This window comes from Ipomoea nil, unplaced genomic scaffold (genome assembly GCF_001879475.1).
Source record: "Ipomoea nil cultivar Tokyo-kokei standard unplaced genomic scaffold, Asagao_1.1 scaffold3321, whole genome shotgun sequence".
Taxonomy (NCBI): domain Eukaryota; kingdom Viridiplantae; phylum Streptophyta; class Magnoliopsida; order Solanales; family Convolvulaceae; genus Ipomoea; species Ipomoea nil.
In genome coordinates, this window is record NW_017619749.1 from 5,582,191 (window position 1) to 5,589,971 (window position 7,781).

General features: G+C 32.3%; 1 long non-coding RNA gene across 1 annotated transcript; it reads left to right on the top strand.

Moving 5' to 3' along the window:
- Positions 1-6,743: 6,743 nt before the first annotated feature.
- Positions 6,744-7,781, top strand: LOC109170353. Its single transcript, XR_002052402.1, has 3 exons — positions 6,744-6,862; positions 7,136-7,222; positions 7,721-7,781. It is a non-coding gene; the product is annotated as an uncharacterized LOC109170353 (long non-coding RNA).

Genomic DNA, 7,781 nt, shown 5'->3' on the forward strand with positions numbered 1-7,781 from the left:
ATTTGTAGAGGGAAACAATTGAAAAAATTATTTTGATTTTGCAAAGAGAGAAATAACATAACATATACTATATACTATGTACTAATATAATTAGGAAAATAATGAAATTTTATTTTAATTTTATAATAAGCTTTTATTTTTTCAAAATTAAATAAGTATATTCATGGTTTTATAAGGACCGGCACCATAAACCAGGTGATATAGATATAGAACAGGGTAAGAAAATATTAGCTTTATTACTCGGGTCGCTAGACCCAAAATAGTACCAGCGGGTATATAGATACATAACGCGAGATTCATAGATTTCTATACTGTAGATTCATAAAATCTTTACTCTAGATTCATAATTTTTAAATCGTAGATTCATAATTTAAATACAGTAGATTCATAATTTAAATACAATAGACTCATAATTTAAATACAGTAGATTCATAATTTCTATACTGCAGATTCATAATTTATATATTGTTGATTCATAATTACTAAACTGTATAGTTATCAAATTATGAACATATAGTTTTGTGATTTGTGAATACAGAGTTCAACAATTGGGAATATGAACATCGAAAATTATGAACATAGAGTTCTGTAATTGTGAATATATATAGAGTTCAATCATTATGAATATGAATTTCAAAAATTATGAATATATAGTTCGGTAATTATGAACATAGAAATGGTGCACACAGTTGCACAGCATAATTTGCCCTTTATTACCCAGACAGCTGGCGACCCAATTATTACAAAGATCACGGCAAAAGAAATAGGCTATAGCTAATTGTACGATATCAACTACTCTTTCATATCCATTCTTCATGTGTCCCATGCATGCCGGAAGAGTCGATTACCAATATATAGCTAACCTTGTTAGTCATGCGCTAGCCGGAAGGGTCGATTACCAACCCCGGCCCCTATCATACCGCCCTTACCCCGATCCACACCATACCGCACCATTCGGAACACCACACCGCACCGCCAAGGCCGTTCTAGGCCATGTCGGACCGGCGCGACCGCACAGGGCCCCCAGTTTTTTTTTTTTTTAAATATTATAGACATAATCTATTATTTTTTATACTTGATAATTATTATTATTATTATTATTTGAATTCATAGATTGGTCTTAATTGTAATTGAAAATAAAACTTTAATGAATTGAAATTGAAATTTTGGTGAATAATTTTATATTTAAATAAGGGTTGGTGTGGTTTGGTGGGTTTAGCTTTGTTTATTATGTTAGAGGTCTTGGGTTCTATCTTTCTTGGTGGCATCCTTACCTTATTTTATACAATCATTGTCTTGGTTCTCAGAGACAACAGAGAAGCAAATTGGTTATATCCTAGATGTTATGCTTAAGTGTATAATTGTTGGTGTGGCTTGGTGGGTTTAGTTTAGTTTATTATGTTAGAGGTCTTAGGTTCTATTCTTCCTGTGAGCATTTTTAACTTATTTTATAAAATCGTTGTCTTGGTTTTCACAGACAACACAGAAGCAACCCAGTTATATATCAGATGTTGCACTTTTATACATAAGAGTTTGTGTTGCTTAGTTGGTTAAACCTTATTTGATATGTTTAAGGTCATAGGTTCAATTCTTGTTATTAACATCCTTATTTATATTTTATACAACTGTTGTCTTTTATAAAATAATGATGCGCAAAGACAACGGTTTTTTATAATCGTTGTCTTTGTAGTGTTGTGTATTCAAATACGCTTAAAGACAACATACCAAAGACAACGGTTAAATAAAACCGTTGTCTTAAACAAATAAAGAACGCGCAATGACAACGGTTATATAAAACCATTGTCGTTGTAGTGTTGTGTATTCGAGTGCGCTTAAAGACAACACACCAACGACAACGGTTAAATAAAACCGTTGTCTTTTTAAAAAAAAACAGCGCACAAAGACAACGGTTTTAAACAACCGTTGTCTTTCTAGTGTTGTGTATTCCAGTGCGCTTAAAGACAACACACCAACGACAACGGTTAAAAAAACTGTTGTCTTTTTTAAAAAAAAAAAACGCACATAGACAACGGTTTTAAAAAAAACCGTTGTCGTTGTGGTGTTGTCTTTTCACAAAATGCACAAAGACAACACACTTACAACAACGGTTAAGTAAAAACCGTTGTCTTTGATAAAAGTGTTGCATTAAAGACAACGGTTTTGGACCAAACTGTTGTCTTTTATACAAAAGACAACACTTTTCTTAAAAACTGTTGTCTTTCTAGTGTTGTCTATGTGCATTTTTCTTGTAGTGTTAATTGAATGTACATGAAATAATCTTAATTTGTATCTTTGCCCAATTTACTATAAAAATAAATTATACCGAAAAAGCAACTGCATACATCTTCCATTCATATGTCAACTTCAATAAGACTCAGCTCCTAACTATTAGAAAAGAGAAAAGAAAAAAATTAATCTTCGTCGAGAGAATTCATTGTTTCTTATCATGCCATCATCAAGATGGGTGTTGCTATTTGCACCACACTTTGACTAAAATGGGGTATAAAGTACATTGAAAATACAAAAATGTGATAGTTTATAATAAATATATAGGTGGTGCAAATAGCCTAATGGGTGGCCAAAATGGTTTCATATTGTCTAAATTAGATAATTGAATTTAAATGTGTTTTCTGACTCTCCAATGAAAAATGAAATTTTGGAATATTTTAGAAAGCTGGAAATGGAAGTAAAAAAAAAATATATATATATATATTAACCATCAAGCTCTTATAGTTTCTTCAAGGGGTGGGTTGGTTCTGCCACAATATTTTTGAGTGCTCATAAATATGGTCCTCACATTCTGAATGAAGTTTTTTTTTTTTTTTTTTTTTTTTTTTTTTTTTTTTTTAGGTCCCTGCCCTAGTGCCCTTATACTCCTTGGAGAAAGCATTATAAGGCCGAGGACAGAAAATGCAATTTCATTTGAAACCAAAGGATCATGTATGCACGCATGAATAGGGGTGATCACGGTTCGGTTTGAACCGGAGAAATAGGGTTCTTGCTGGAAATTAGGAAGTAAATTTCACATTATCACCATTTTTATTTAAATAAAATTACATGTTAGCCGTGTGGAGTGACAACCCGAAGGTAATCTGCAAAAAAATGCTAATCGACAAATTTTTAGAGGTAAGTGTGTCTAATTACTTATGTTTTAGTTGATGGGGGAATTGAGCACTTAGAAGTAATAGATGAGTTTATTTGACACTTGTGCCAAAAAAAAATTTAAGTTGAAATTTGAAAATCCAAAAGTCACTGGCTTAGGCCAGTGGCCTGCTGGCTGCCAATAACCATGCTATTGGCCTACTGGCCAAAACTTAAAAAACAATTATTTTTTTTTAAAAAATTTCGGTTAGAACCAACGGTTCCGAACGGGAACCGGAACCGCGGTCACCCCATGAAACAACTAGAGATGAAAGTTGCTTTTCAACTATTAGTGCAATTCTCTCTATTATATGTGTGTGTCTGTGTCTTTTGTGCATTCTCTCCAACTCAAATTCCAACCACATTGCTCTTTACTAAGTAAATCTTTGTTGTTGTTGTTGTTTTTTTTTTTTTTTTTTTTTTTTTGTTCTTTTGTTCTTTTTTCTCTTGTGCCTTGAAAGAGATTATTGGATTTAAGAAAGGAATGAGCTGTAGTTGCAGCCAATGTTGCATAGCAGGCAAACTTGACTATGGTTTGAGCATCTTTCTGGACTGCTGTTGCCAGGTAATAATCATTTTAACTGCGGTGCTTGGGACACCACTTTTAATGTTGGAAGACATTTTAACTCTAATGTTTTTTGTTAAAAAATCAGGAAGCAGATGATGGTAAGAATTATACTTCAAACTTTGGTTCCTTTCTGTGATCTACCTTGACATTGTAATCGATAGACATATCAAAGCCTCTAATTGATAAGAGTATGGGTAGAAATTGTAAATGAGGGAAGCGATTTGAGAAGTTTTTGGCAAAGGATCGAGTATGAATCTGTGCCGGTGTATTGTGCTAGGTGGAGTGGCGGTGACTGAGGAATGTTCCGGTGGCTGTAGAGGCGGAGCGGTGGTCTGTTGCCGGCGTCTCAGCAGAGAGATGAGTCGGGAAGAGGCAATTTATATCCTACACCACAGCGCGCGTTGCACTGTGCGCCCAGATGCAAAACGACGTCGTTTTATTATTATTATTAAAAAAAACTCGTTGTTCAAAAATGTACATAATGTTATACTAGAATATACATAATTATATACATGAATGTACATAATTATACAACAAAATATACATACTCTTTTAAAAAGATAATACACATAATCTAACATAATACATAATACACATAAACTTTTAACATAATACACATAAACTCTTAACATAATACACACAAATTTTCTGATTCGGATGTACATAATTGTATAAAAAGAATATACATAATTGTATAAAAAATGTACATAACTGTATGAACAAATACACATAATTTGCCACGTACGGAATTGCATGGAGGTGATAACTCTATGTTACGTTGGTGTATTTCGGATATCAAATTTGCGTGCCTGTACATTCGTAAGAGTTGTCCGCTGGGATTGTGTCGGTTTCACTCATATCTTTCACAATCATAATCTAATGTTTTGTTGGATGCATGTCCGAATCGAGACTTGATACAAGTCTAAATTGGAGACTCGATACTCATCTAAATTAGATAGATTTGAGTATGTTGTCGCGTAGTCACCATTATTAGAGTCTTGGGATTTGTGTATTTGTTTTGAGGAATAAACGTTGATTTTATAATTTTTGGGTAGTCAACGGCTATGTAAGAAAAATTATCTTTTCATAAATACTTCAGAGTATATCAATTCAATATTATATAGGAGATGGTAATTGAATGTTGAATTTATTTATTTTAAATATGAAAATTAAAACTATTAACGGAAGATTATAACTATTAACGGAGAATTAAAATTTTTAACAGAAAAAAAAAATTAACAATGCGGAATATTTAAGAGAAAGAAAAAAAAATTCTGAAGGCAAGCATCTGCAAAGGTTGTAATATTACTCTACCCAATAAAAGGAGATTAATGATGGAAGAGAGAGAACCAATAGAGAAAAAGAATTACTAAAATCATTAAAAATGAACATATTATTTGTTATACTGTATGACGGTGGTGTGGCGGTAATAATAATAATTCGAAATGTAGTTTGAAGAGGGAAGAGTGACAGAAAAATAAAGAATCTAGATTCGAACTACAAACTTATAAAGGTATTTTATGCTAAATTAAACATTTTGTTATATTGACCATAACGTATATTTTCGATTTTCTTTTGTTTTGAATACCCAAATGGAAAGCAAGTTAATTTCTAAGTGATTATTCATTAAATAGCATCATAAATCATGACTACAAATTCATTACACAATTATTGAAATAATACATTGAAAAAAATATACCATCATGAATGTCATTTTAAAGATCTCAATGTGACAACTTTAACAATAGAACTTGACAAGTATTGAGCTTACTATTTCTAATATAATAGATAATAGATTAGGTATTATTATTCTCAATGTAACAAAAACTCTTCAAATGGACAATTTATATCGTGAACTAGGATTCACAATGCAGTGTGAACCTTGATTCAATACACATCATTTAACTTCATAACGTACATAATTAATGTTCATAATGTACAGATTTATGTTTATAATATACATACACATAAACACGATATAGTACAGAATTCATGATCATAATCTACAAAATTCATATTTATTATATCATGTGTTATATGTATATGTATTATGAACATAAATTATGTGCACTATGAAGATGAATTCTGTACATTATGAAGTCAAATTATGTATATTGAACCAAGGTCCACGATAAAACAATTGCCCAAAATAAGGGCAAATTACGCTGTGGGCTCGGGTCCACATGACAAGGTGGACCCAAGTCCAAAACGGCGTCGTTTTGCTTCAAAACAATGTCATTTGATTTTTTTAAAAAAATTACTTCATTTCTTGCCAATTGTCTTCAAAATTCGTTCATCTATATTCTCAATTTTTTCAAAGAATTAGTCATTTTTTGAAAAATGTTTTTCAAGTTTCCAAACAGAACTTAAGGGAGTACACTCCTCTATTAGGACTTTAAGTAACATCCGATTTTTTTTTGTTTGTTAGTAACTATATTTTTTAAATCAGTTTTTAGTAAATTCATCAACCAATTAAACCAGTTGAAATCGAAAAAAAAAATATGTAGAGACAAAAATACCCTTACTAAAAGTAAGAAAAGTTATGAGAATGACTAAAATTGTTTAAGAAATAATAGTTTGAGATGTTAAATAACAAAAACGATAATATATGACTAAATTTAAAATTGTCACCAAATACAAAAGACCTCATGAAATTAACTCTTACTTTCAATATGTTAAAAATGTATATTACATTCATAATTTTCACAAGTTATGTGGACCATGATACACAAAATAATTTGCCAGTACCCCGCCCCTTCCTTCTCCCTCTAGAGTCTAGACCTTGATCCATAACCCCTTCCCTCTCTGGACCAAAAAATAAAAAAAAAATTAATTTATTAAAAATAACCTAGCTGGCTCCTCTTCGGCTCTTCACAATTTAGGTTTTTTGGTTGGTGCATTTGATGCTTGAGATGGAAGCCAAGCGAGCAATCAGCACTGGCAGGGCAGATCAGTTTCAGTCGGCTATTCTTCATAGTCACTCTCAATCCAGCCATAACAAGGTAAACGCCTACGAGATGAATCCGATTCTAACCTGGGACAAAAGGGGGTTCAAGTGGCTCTCCTGTAATTGGCTGGCAGGGCAGAGCAGTTGCTTTGAATGCTGGGAGCAAGTCATCAAGTGCCTTTGCATTTTTCCTCCCTTTAGAGCGAGTAAGAACATATTTTTGTATATGTTAATGGTTCTGTGCTTCTGATAACACAAAAAAAAAAAAATGTGGCTTTGTGATTCCATTCTCTATCAGATTTGTGATTCTTACATAGGTCTAATTAAAATATAATATTGATTCGCACTATAATTTTCTGCTGGCATGCAATGCATTTAACTCTTTTCCACCTTTACATATTGCTTGTTGGAGCCATACAGTTGATTTTTAATAAAGTTGCTTGAATTTGCCCATCAGTATGACATTCACTTGGTTTTAGGTTGTAAGGGCTTTAAAATTTTTGCAAGAAGGAAGAGATTCTGCAAACAAATGGGAGGCAGTCACTATTCCTCGTGGTAGGCTTCAGGTCCGTTAATTTGCATCTTTTGAAGCTTTCATGCTCTTTATTCTTATTATCTAAACTGAAATGTGAAATACTGGTTGGAGTATTAAGTATACTTAATTAGTTAACTTGATGATAGTTTAAATCACTCTTCTACCTTAGAGAGTAAACAATCACATTCTTAGGACATTTGGTTCATTTTCAGATTAATATTAAATATTCATTAGGCGTTTTTCAAGTCCTTCCAGGATATTGGATATTGGGGTTTTGCAGAAGCATTGGAAGTTAATAAGTAGTTGAGATGCTTTATAAATGCTTGGTTATAGAATTTCAAATGAAATTCATCTTTTGGAGTTTAGGTCAAACATTTCTTGATATTCTTTTGTATCCAAAGGTCAATGGCATTTGCAATTTGTTTTTTATTCTGTGTCAATGTGACTCTAGATTTATTGTAATACTGCCCCCTCCTGGCTCCCTTGGCCTGTTAATGGTATGATTCATGTTTGTATATTTGTGTTATAGGTGACTTTGTCCATAAAGGATTTGACGAGACCCGCCGGCTTGGTCTTCGAAGTGAAACAGA